Source organism: Octodon degus, unplaced genomic scaffold, assembly GCF_000260255.1.
Source record: "Octodon degus isolate 3935 unplaced genomic scaffold, OctDeg1.0 scaffold00105, whole genome shotgun sequence".
Taxonomy (NCBI): domain Eukaryota; kingdom Metazoa; phylum Chordata; class Mammalia; order Rodentia; family Octodontidae; genus Octodon; species Octodon degus.
The window spans coordinates 6919810-6932506 of record NW_004524681.1 but is presented as its reverse complement, the minus strand read 5'-3'; positions in this window follow the sequence as shown (position 1 = coordinate 6932506).

Sequence of the window (12697 nt, the reverse complement as noted above, 5' to 3'; positions counted from 1 at the left end):
TCCCAATGCTTAGCAAAAAAGGGAAAAAAATCAAAACCGACGCACTTTGCCCTGCCCTAATAACAATGGAATAAGACAATGTATGATTTTTAAATGCTCAAATTATTTGTTTTCCTGATACTTTTCATCCAGTCCTTCCCATCTCCCTTGGGCAGACGCCCCCGTTAGCCACAGCTCCCCTGCGGGTCAGTCCAGGGCTCCCCATCTGGAAGGCTCGGGTCCCCCGAGAGCAGGCCGCCTGGACAGTGCATGACCCGACCTCAGGCTGGGCCCACGCCCAGGCAGGACAGTGGGTGCTAAGTCAGGGCCAGGCTCTGCGCTGCATCTGGCAAACGCTGGCTCCTCTGTAGCTCTCCATGCACGAGCGTGGCCTGGAAGGCAGGAGCCCTTGCTGGATAAAGGCCTGGCTGATCCCATCCTAGCCTCCATGCACCTGCCCCTTCCATGAGGGGGAGGGCAGACAGCCCCCGCCCAGAGCCCTGTTCCACTGCTACCTCGGTGACAAGCCTGCTGGAGGCTTGCAGGAACAAAGGCTGTTGAGCTTCCTGCCTGCCTTGACACAATTGAAGGAAAATCTCAGGAAGGAAAGCGGTGGAAGGAACTCAGGGAGAGTTCGTCTCTGCGACGCCTACCCCAGACCCGACCCCCTAAGGTAGGATTCCATCCTGAGAGCCCCCGGCATGTGCAATATTTGTGAAAAGGCAAGAGCTACTTTTTTCAACATTTGACTAAATAATAGAAGTACCGATTTTCCCCATCTTTGCTCCTGGGTTATTCAGTTACACAGAGCCCTAAATTACGGTTCTAATGAAGTCAGTGTAAAGCATAAGGAAAGAATCCTTTGTAGTTTATCCCTGCCTTTCATTTCCTCTTAATTTAACCAGGAACTAAACGGATTCATAAAATGTTTATTGAGGGTAATAAAGTGATGTTTTTAATACAAAAGTTGCTTATGTAATTAAGCATCCATTCTAGGACATTCTGTGTCATTGGAGACAGTTTCCATGAAATTAACAAATACTTATATCTATTTTATGTCTCCTTCCATTAATAATAAATAATAAAACAAAAATGTAAGCTCCTGCCAGTGAAAGAACTTACCATTCAGAAATTGAAATTGCAAATGTTGCCAAAGACTTTATCTTTTTTTTTTTTCTTGGAAATATGCCATTAAATTTAATTAGATTTCTCATTTGCCTTCCTTTTAGCTGTGTGTCTCGGTCTACCCTCCCCTCTACTCCATACTAGTAGAACACTATAGTAAGTTGTTTTGCAATGTTCTGCATAAAACAAAGGAAGAAACAGGCACCGTAAGAATGAGGAAGCCAGGTGTAGCATGTTCTAGCAGTCCCAACTCCTCCAGAGTCTGAGACAGGAGGGCAAGGCCGAGTTCAGGACCAGCCTGGGCAGCACAAAGCAGCCTGTCTCAAAAGAGAAAGAACAAGAATGATTAAGTGACCACCCTCATAATCCTATAACTAATATATTATACGTTTTCTTAAAAGTGCAGCTGCTTCAAAGCTTACCCTGACTGTTAAATAATACCCTGATGGTAATGATATCCGTCCTTCCTTTTCTTTTATTGCATAGCTGTCAGGAAGGGATCCTTTGCTCTGAAGTGATCCATTCTATTTCATGGTAACATTTCAAGTCAAATTAAATGTTGCTGCCCAAGATAACTGAGAGGAGAAGGCACTGCGCTGTGTCATCTGGATCAGTGAGGTTTGAAGGCAAGTACTGATGGCCGGAGCCCGCAGTTGCCCGATGTTACCCAGGCAGTCATGGACAACTAAGTTCGCTTTGGGTGTTCTTTCTCCACCTAGGCCGCATTCAGAGAGATTAAAGTTCCTCAGCCATTTCTAAAATAATGATTCTGGGTGGTTACGCCAAAAGTTTTTAAACTACCCTGTAGCATTTTTTACCCTGTGCATGAGTGAGAATGTCAGGCTAAAAAGATGCCACTCAACAGTGGACTCCAAAAGACAGTGGATAAAATGTGATGTGGCGCCAGGGCTGCTTGTGCAACGTGTGCATGCCTGGAGCAGGGAGCGGGAATGTCTCCATTACTCTCCCGGCCTGATTTCCACGCTGGAGGTGGAGGTCAGGACCGGGGGCAGGGACAGGGGAGATTTCTCTTGGGACGCTCTGCCCCCTGGAAGCCTGGAGCTTACCACAACCTGGAGCCCAGGTCTCCTCTTTCTTTCTGCTCTTCATTTGGCTTATTGCAATTATGCTATTCTTCTGAAAGATGGAAGTTTCCTTTGTCTACTGGCTCTAAGTATACTAATAATTTCCATTTTTCTGTTGGGCCTCCCCTCCTGGACTCCACACCAGCACTCTAAGCTCCACTCCCTCAAAAGCAAACTCAGTTACCTCCTGTCTGCCAATCTGTTCCATCTCCTGTGTCTCCATCTCTTAGGCAAACTCAACTTTTCTTACATTTGCCCAGAAAACAAGGACGCCTCCCTCACAGCCCTCCGAAGCTCCTGGACTCCTGACCCGCACTGCGGCTGTCTCCTGGGGTGCGCCCCTACTTTCCCATGGGTTCCACTTGTCACTGTGCTCTCCCACCCTACCTTTGTGGTAGCATCCTTCCTTCTGAAACCTCTCGAGGGTCTCCTTTCCCCAGGCACCTCGATCATCTGTGCTCTTTACAAAAGAGGAGGGGACCAAGGAATGGAGGAGGAGCGGAGGAAGGGAAGAAGGGCAGGAAGGGATGGAGGCAGAATTTAGATGCGCAGTGTGGTTGCACCAACTCCCCACGCAGCATGTGATCATTAGGCACTGCCAACACGGAACTAATGCAGATATAAAGAAGAAAAAAAAAATTATCCAAAACCCACTCAACTAATACATGCTTTATCAATGGAAAAAAATCTGCCTCCAAATCATTATGACAAATGGTGACCTCAAAAGTATGTCTAGTTCTTCTAAACACTTGGGGAAAGAATTCAAACTCCACCCCATGCCAGCCAAGAAGCCATGCAGGACGATCTTGTGTTCTTGAGTCACATCCCCTACTACTTGCTCGAGGTGCCCTGCTGATGCCCTTGCTCTCCCCGCCTCTGCTCTAACCTTTGTGACAGTCCCCACCTTTGGACATGTGTTTCTCAACAGGCCTCGCTCAGCTCGCGGGGCTCCGTGCTATAGTCTTCCATGTACTGAATCATCATCCACTGCCTGAACTCCAGACATCCCCTTAACTCTGGATTTGGGGCTTACAGCGCTGAGCGACAGTGCTGCCGGCTCCTCACACACTCGTCTCTCCAGCTGGGGAGCCCTCTCTCTCAGTGGTATTCCATGCATCAAAATACTCCGGCTTCCTGTCTCAGCTATGATTCTGTGCATTGATAATAGAGACTTAGAGGCTCCCTCTCTGGTCAAGGGGCTGAGTCCAGGCGAACAATACAACCTGTTATTGAAGCAGTAGCGTGAAGTAGGGTAATAAAGGAAGCTCAAAGGGCAGACAAGAGGGAGAGTGTGTGACAAGCTCCAGACCAAGGTCCAGAGGATCCTGGCTCCAGGGCTAGCTCTGTGTTCTCATTGGGTTACAGTAAGCGAGTCTCTCGGTTGAAATTTTCTTATTTATAAAAGAGAGGTCTCTACTTCTTAGTGTTCTGTAAGGCCCAAAGTAAAATAGACGGAGACCTGCTACTGGTTCCACCAGATCCACCCTAAGTTCCTGCCTCCTGCTTTCTATCCTGGAGGCTGAGATCTGGGTTTGAACTAAGGAGAGCAAAGAGAGGTGGAGAAGTAGACTGTGAGAATCGTTCTCTGCTGCAGCTTGTCTTGGTCGAGGGTCATAGCTCGCCTGAGAGGGGTCCTTTTTCTGTCTCTGAGTTCCCAGGTGCTCTCGCTGCTCCTTGCTCTGGCTCCTTGGGACCCAAGGGTGTAAGGCCCCAAGGTAACCAGCCCCTGTGTTCTCCTTGCAGGCCACACCCTCCCCAATAGGACCTTTATCAAAGCCTCCTCAAATTACCCAAGTACGCCATCTGTTCCCTGCCAAAGACTCCGGGTGATAGAACTGCTTTTCAAATTTGAAGTCGCTGTCTACATGCAAGGTATTTCTCATTTATCTCCACACGCTGCTTTACACAAAGCAGATTGCTGCTATTAATAACAAATGGTGAAATGAATATTTGCAAGAAGGGCTGAGTGCATGATCCTGCCCCCCCTTTTCCCTTTACTTATGGTCTTAACCTGGGGAAACCTCCCTGGCAGAGCCCTGATCCGATTTGAGTCGTCCTCACTTCCCCCGGAACTCACTGACCCAGGCTGTCCGCGGGAAGCAGCCCTTTGTATGTTTGTGGTGGTTCAGCGTAAGAGGGTTAACGTTGTTTTCTATTTCTAGAAATACTGCATCATTCTTCTACAGGCTGTTCATTTGTCTGGTATCAAAAACCAGATTACTTTTTGTGTATTTATGTTTTTTGTTCTTCAATGTAAAAGGCAGCAAATAAATCAAAGGCCGACATGATTGGTTCCTTACTACAATAAAACCAAGAGCATCTTTAAAGACTCAGGACCCTGGACTAGAGCTGTTTTCTGTCAGGCACGATTAAATAAACATGGACCAAATAAGTGCCTCTGTGTCTCCCCTTTATAAGAAAAGTCCACCCAATGAGTGGACAACAGGAAGGCCTGGCTGGATAATCCAAATGAAATAAATCAGTAACTGGAATACAGTAACTGGAAATGGATGAGGCTCTGAAATGATGGCTGATTAGATTTTATCACTCAATTAATTTATTTCCAGCAATCACAAACCATCCTTGTTAGTCCCCACCTCTTTAAGTGATATAGGAGATAAATATTTTCCTTTTACTTTAATGTGACACTCACTGAGGTCGATGGCTTACAAATGAGAAACTTACCCATGAAAACTGCCTTTAGAAAACATACTTTTGAGTAAACATGCTTAATAGAATGTCTCGGTACTGAGTAGGTATTATTCATTAGCAAATAATTGCATAACTGGAATTCTTAATTAAAGTTTGTACTGAAAAATGAATCTGTTTATTTTGTAATTATGACCTAGAAATTCAGAGCATATCAGGTAGTTTATGAGCATAATTTCAAAGATTTTAATATGGTGGAGCAACTCATAAAGCCTTTAAACAGGAACTCTTAGAACACAAACACACATGCGAGCGCACACGCACACACACACCCACATACACACATACACATAGTGTGTGTGTGCTTCTAGATGCGGTAAAATTGGAGAAGTTGACCACTGGATACTAGTGTAACGTGGAAATATTCAAATTTAATGGTTGTGTGGTGCAGTGTAAAAACTCTGATAATCCTTCCAGACTGCTTTCGGTTTCTCCCAGACAGCTCTTAGATTTTCCTTTTTGCTTTATAATTGAAACACAGAGTCAGTGACAAATTCTGTAAGGCTATCTTTTTAGGCTTTCCTTAGAAAAATAAGTTCAAAGTGATCTTTCAGTATATATGACAGTTCCTAGAAGAAGCCACCAAGGATCGCATCCTGGATGGTAGTAAAGTGAATCTCACAACATTTAAGTCAACCTCATGGAAACCCTGTTATAAAAGTGTATAGGTCTAAACTGTTTTTACAGGGCCGGCCAAATAGCTCAGTGGATTAAATCTCCTGCAAGCAGGCGCAGGGGCCGGGAGTTTAATCCCCAGACCTGCTGTGTTGGCCCCACCCCTGGGGCATGCTGAGAAGGCAATTGAGACTGGGTGTGGGGACACTCGCCTTAATCCCAGCTCTTGGGAGGCTGTAAGCAGGCAGATCCCGGTCCCAAGTAGTAGTGAGACTCTGAACACCCTGTAGACACTTCCCTAAAATACAAAAATAGATAAATAAATAAGCTGTTTTTACTTGCTGGCTGACAACTGATGAAAGGTTTGAAGTCCAAAGGGACTTGGGGACAAGGAGAACACAAGCAGAGCACTATGGGGAACCAAACAAAGGTTGGAGCAGCTTTCAAGTTCCACCTGAGCCTTCTCTGAGGACATGGATGGGGCCTCTGTACCTGGGACAGTTGGAGACAGTATACCTGTCCCCTCTCATTTGTCACTGCTGACTCATGGCTCCATATCCATAGCTGGGTGTGAGCACCCCACAGTTAAATGTCCCCCCCATACTTGCACTTGGCCATTACACCACCACTGAGCAGGACATGCTGGGTTGCCAACACCCCTATCATGACAGCCTAAGTCTAACAGTGTTTGCTGTAGGTTTTTATCCTAATGTACCAACTTCTTCCTGTCTCCCATGCACAGCACCCTTTATTTTCTTTCATAGAGCAGTATAATTTTTTCATAACTCCAATATATTCAGTGTTACAGGATGCCCATAATTGTCCACATCTTACCTGAGAAGGTAAACAGGAAAACAAAAGATGTCCTTTAAAGGTCTTTGTTTGGGAAAGAGAAATTACCCACAATCCTATTTTCTCTTTTTATTTAACCAGTAGGTGGCACTGGTAGGTTCTGGCCATGAATCCACTTTTTTTACCTGGCATGTATAAGAGTTTTGTATGTAGACTATTGAGATTAAGATTTTCGGTTGCCTATCTTTTGATTGGGTCTTTTACTTGGGGCAGGCTAAGTTTTTGAGTTCTATATGTATTGCAGATGTTAGTCCTTTCTCTGAGGAGTAGCTGACAAAAATGTTCTCATTCTGTAGGTTGTCTCTTTTCTTTCTCTGTTGGTTGCTTTTCTTACTGTGCAGAAGCTTTTGAATTTGATAGGACCCCATTTGTTGATTCCCTTGCACTACTGGGATGGTGTTCAGAAAGTCTTTATGTATGCCTATGTCTTCCAGAGTTTTACCTTCAAGAATTTAAGTGTTTCTATTTTTTAGATTTTGACCTTTGATCCATTTTTAGTTCAGTACATGGTGAGATATGCGTGTATAGATTTGATTGTCTACATGTGAACAACCAGCTTTCTCAGCACCATTTGTTGAAGAGGCTAACTTTCCTTTAGTGTATGTTTTTAATTCCTTTGTCAAAGATCAAGCAGTTGCTGTGGTTGCTTCTGCTTCTTCTGTTCTGTCCATTGACTCACACAGAAGTTTTTGTGACTGAAACATACAGTCTCTATCACTGTAGCTTTGTAATAGTTCTTCAAATCTGAAGCTGTGATGTCTCCTGCTTTGCTATTTTGACCCAGAATTGCTTTTGCTATTCTGGGTCTCCTCAGTTTCCATATGAATGTTAGGATATTTTCTTCTAGATAAGTGAACAATGCTTTTGGCATTTTGATTAGGACTGCGTTAAATCTATATATCACTTTTGGAAACACAGCTACTTTGACTATGTTGGTTCTGCCTATCCAGGAACATGTGCTATCTTCCCATCTTCTGATGTCTTCTTTAATCTCTTTTTTTTCAGAGTGATTTGATTTTCACTGTAGAGGTTTATCTCTTCCTTTGTTAGGTTAATTCCTAAGTGGAGTAATAACTCAGTTCATAAATGCTTCTGTTCAAGAACAGTTCAGTTTAAGAAAAGAAGCATACACAAAGATTTTGCTTCTGTTTGCAAAGCCCACATCTGTTGACAAACTGAAGCCATCTTTCCTTCATAAATGTAGAGTCATCCTGCCCCAGAATTGTGCCATGAATTAAATTCATGAACCAAGGCATCACTACACTTAATTTTTCTTGATGCTACTGTGAATGGCATTGTTTTCCTAATTTCTTTTCCATGAGCTCATTATTTAGTGTATAGGAATCAATAGAAACACTTCGAATAATAGGTATCAATGGCCAATAAATATATGAAAAAAATTTGTTTTTCCAGCAGTTGTGGCCTTAGAGAAATCCAAATTAAGGCAACAGTGAGCTATTATGTTACTACAGAAAGAATGGAAGCCATCAAAAATATAGAGCAATAACAAGTAATGGTGAGGCCGTCGGGGAAAAAGGAACACTTCTACATTGTTGATGGGGAAGTAAAAAAGTACAGCCACTATGAAGATCAGTATGCTGATTCCTCAAAAGCCTAAAGAGAGATATTTCACTTCACCTGACTCTTGTGGCTTGTGTCTAAATGTTTCTCCAAGCCTCACGCAGTCAGAGGTAAGGCTTTTCAGAGGTGACTAGATCCTGAGTGTATGATGCTGGGACTAAAGATATGTGATTACAAGATTAGTCCCCTGATTGGTGAGGCGTAGTTCTAGGGCCAGGTAATGGGAAGACCCTCCCTGGGTGTGAGTGCTGCTCAGCCTGAGGGCAGGTAACCTGGATAGAATACAACAGGCAGAAAGAGGCTGCTGACATTGTCCGCTGCTTGCTGCTGCGCTCCCTCCCTGCTTGCTGCATCCTGCCTGCCATGAACTGCTTCTCCTCCCTCACATGCCTGCCTTGGAGCCCTCCAACTCTGATCTGAGACTGCTAAAACTATGACCTACAATAAACCTTTTAGCTACAAAGAAACCCAAGGTTTTCAATGATTTTCTGCATTTGTTTATTTTCACTACCTTTTCCTTTGTTAAGCCATTCGAACAATTAATGGGTGTCATGAACTCCAGTTCTTTAAGAGAAAGAATTGGTTCCCATAAATACATGGAAAGAAATTCATCAGGAATTTAGCATCAGCTTTTTTTATTTGCCGGGGTATGACGTGGCATGCCAGAATCCAAAGTATTCCTCTCCAAAGTACATAGTAGCACCACTGAGCAACTCGGACTAAATTTTTGGCCTGTTGTCTTACCCTTGCTACAAAGCATTTATTTTGTTTCTGTTTGTTCAAAAGATCAGTGATAAAATGGTGACCATCTGCGTATCACTTGTCTGTTTTCAAAAGAGCTAGTATTGCTAAAAGTTATGTGCTGTTCATCTTACTTGTGGAATGACGAGTTTTGTTTTGTTTCTCTTGGTTTTATTTGGCTTGAACATTCTGTGTTCACACAGTGGCCCCTAAAAGTTACTAGAAGAATTAGATAAAAAACTCATTTATTATTTTCATAAATAATGATGCCTTCCTTTTGCTCAGAGTAAGCAACAAAAATTATTCACACTAAGGTAGAGTAGCCAAAATGCCTAAAAATGCACATTTTTATCATTCCTAACATAAGCAGAGGCACTGTGGTGTACTATCATAGTACATAATAATAGAAATGAATTATGTCAGTAAAACGTTGAGGTTTAAGATTTACCATGATAAATATTTTTCATTAAAGTGAAATGTCTTGGCAGAGTCATTTTCATATGTGCGGTGCTGACACAAGGAGGCCAGCTGCGCCGTGCAGATGCCGAGACGCGGGTCTGTGTTATTAATGATTTATCATGTCGCGGAGAGTGCAGATTAGTTCTGAAGCCAATCCCTTGCCACAGAAGCACTTCCTATCCTGTGCGTGTGTGCATTCCAAATCGAAGTCATCGCCGAGGTTGCAGCTACCTTTGAAATTCCAATATCTTTCTCTTCACTTTGGAACACAAAAATCTTCATCCTAAACTGTGTTACTCGTTGAAATTCATGCAAAATGTATTTTCCTGTCAACTGGACAGCGAGGCGTGAGCACTTCAATGAACAGACCCAGCCACACAGAGAAGGGAGAAAGAGGGGAACAGATTGGGATTTAATGAGCACCTCTGGTGGGACTGTAAGGCAGCGTCACGTGGGAATTTGGCTTCAGTTTCTAACTCAGTTCCATAAGATGCCAGAATTATACTGCCTTCCCCACATCTATAAAAATATTGCCTAATATTTATTCTGTGCTTGCTGTGTGCTAAGTAAGATGCTAAACATTTTACATATGTGTTAGCATATCCAATCTCCATAAAATCCATTTGAAACATTATTGTCACCATCCCTGTTTTACCGATGAGAAGCCCAGGGTGGTTAAATAAATGATCTAGGAAGAGGGGGAGGATTGGAATCCAAACTGAATACTACTCGAGAGCACCCCTAGTAGCTGGGACCTGGCTGGTAACTACTATTACAATGAAATAAGGGGTGTGCCACAAATCCTAGCTGGTGGCTGCCTGTGTGTGTGGTATTACCAAATCACAACCATAACAATAACAATAATAATAATAATAATGTTGCCTACAAATGCTTAAAATGGAGTTGTCACACCCATTTCAGTTAATAATTAAATTAAAGAATTGTACTTTCTAGTTGTAATTTTTATGGACAGTTAGACACAAAGATTGTCTATACTATCCAGATGGCTGTTTAAACTTAAAACTAGACTGTAAAATACATATATTACTTATTATACAGATAATACTACAGTGTAAGCATTGACCACATAGAGATGATCTTGTAAATTTGTCTTTCTGGGTACGAAAATAGCCAGATGTTGCCATGTGGCCATTCATTCATCGGCCCCCATAGAACAGGCTCAGGCTGGCACCCTGCTGGGCCTGGGGCAACAGGCTGACTCTCTCCTCTGGAGAAGTACCCTGGGGAAGAAAGAAAGCCTTCCTGATGGAGCCCATGGACCAGCGGGAGGAGGCTGCGGGCTCCTTCGCCAGATGTGTTTGGCCAGGATTTATTTATTCACTGCCCCCACCATCCCGAGCACTGGGGCTGCCAGGTAAGGGACAGCAGGACCTCGGCACCCGGAAGTGTCCAGTGAGATGGCACTCTTCCCATCACGTGACTTGGTAGAGGTCAGACCCGATGCAGAAGAGACAATGAGATCCACCCAATGGGTTAGTGGAGTGAAGAAGGTTCTGGCACCCAAACATTTATTTCATTTTTTTAAGAAAAGCATAAATAAAGCTACAGCGCAAATGGGGAACAGCACCCCAGAAAACGGAGAGGCAGCTGGTTCTGTGGCCTGAAGGGAATTGCAGGTCTCCAGGCAAAGCACCAAGTGTAGGGGGTGGGGTGGGGTGCTGGACAATTAGCAGGATTAAAAGGATGTAAAATAAACTAACTAATGGAACCAAGTGTCAGTCCACTGTGACAGCGGCAGCCTCATGGAGGGGGCAGTGTCCTCAGACTTCTTTCCACAAATGTCCAAAAGGAAAGTATGGTCTTCCCATCAAGATTCTCTCTAGAAACCAGAGATAAGACAGAGCCTAAAGGACAGACTTTTGATCTTCATGGAAAAGCCAAGGACAGCTGTCTCTCCTCCTGAGCTCCCTGACCCTTCCCCTAGCAGACCAAACACGGGGGTGGACATGGAGCTCCGGACTTGTATTTAGACTGGAAACTCCTCCAGTCCATGGCTAGCAACGGCCTAGCAGCAAACCCTTCTGCAGCTAGAGTTTTTATTCCCAGCTCTAAGAACTAGGGAAACCATGCTCCGCAAAGCTGGCTCTTATGGAGTTAGAGCCAAGAGTTGAAAAATCCAGAGAACTGAACTTCCATCTGTTGCCTTTGGTACTCCTGCAGCCTGGGAACCAGGCACCGGCTTTCCATGCCTGGTGTGGGGGGTCTGAGTCGTGCTGACCCGTGACACCTCCTTTCCTCTTCATTTAGTGCACTGCGCTCTGCCGGCCCTGGGCTCTGCTGCTCCCTTGATGGGGGAGAATAGAGCAGCCTTGGCACCAGCAAGAGGCGCAGCCTTCTGGGTTAGAAGTCGGCTGGGAAGGCCATGACTGCCAAGTAACCTGCGGTGATGTCAGAGCCCAGCCCAGCCACAGGACCACCCTCCCCAGCCCCTCCACAAAGCCTTGGCCACAGAAAACCATGAGCTGGGCTGCCAAGTTCCTTCCACCCCCTACCCTTTCCTTGCAATAGCAAGAACAGCGGGAAGAGAGCTTATGAGTAAAAGGCTGGCCCTCGTCTGTCCCCCTTCTCTGGACTGCGGTGCAGGCAGTCAGGACACAGCCCTCTGGATGGGTCTGCAGCAGGGCTTGGAGTGTCTTACTTTTGAGTTCCTTTTCCACACCGTCGGAGGAACGTCCAGTAACAGCTCCTACATGTAAACGTGTAACTAACTCTGCTGGCGGAGGAAAGGAAGATCCCTTCCCGCTTTCTCTGGCCTCTCTCACGGCAATTAACCAGACTCAGACATTTTAAAAGTTCCCAGACAAAGCTCTTTGCTTTTTCCTCAAACAGGGACAACCTGGTGCATCCGGGTCATTGAGACCCTTAGAGATACATAATTCAACCGAAAATGATAAACAGCCCACTCTTGGAAATTTGGATTAAAATTCCTCTTATTTGGGGAAATATGCCTTACTCCCCCTCCCCACTTTCATTTGTGGCAGTCAGTTTTAAATGATGTCACTTCAAGGACATTTTCATTTTTTTCCCACAACGTATTACACGAAACACTTGCCTGCAAAACCGGCTCATTAGCCTGCGAAATTATACTGTACTGAATGGCTTTCATTCAAAGTAGAAATGGGAATTTTAGTAGGCAATTTCTGTATTTTATAAAGATAAAGCAATGTTTGATTGCCTCTTCCCAGCTGGTTTGCTTAGTGGTTATAAAGAGAAATTGGGGAGTGTGTTGTGTTGTGTTGTGTTGTGTTGGGGAGGGGGTGGTCCTGCGGGGGCGGGCTTGCAGGGATGTGCTTAAAAAATAATTCTTAAGACTGGCAAACTCAGGCAGAACTTGAGCTCCGTTGGGCTGCAAAGATTTGTCGTCTGGCTCTCTGGGGGACAGCCCCGAAAGTGAGGGAAAAGGGACAGAAGGGAACGGCGCCCTCGCAGGCTGCGGCGGGCGCGGCCAGCGCCTGGCTCGGGTGCCGGGGTTACGGGAAGCAGCGGCGCTGCGCGGAGGCGCGGAAGGGCGCGGGCCGGAGTCCGCGGAG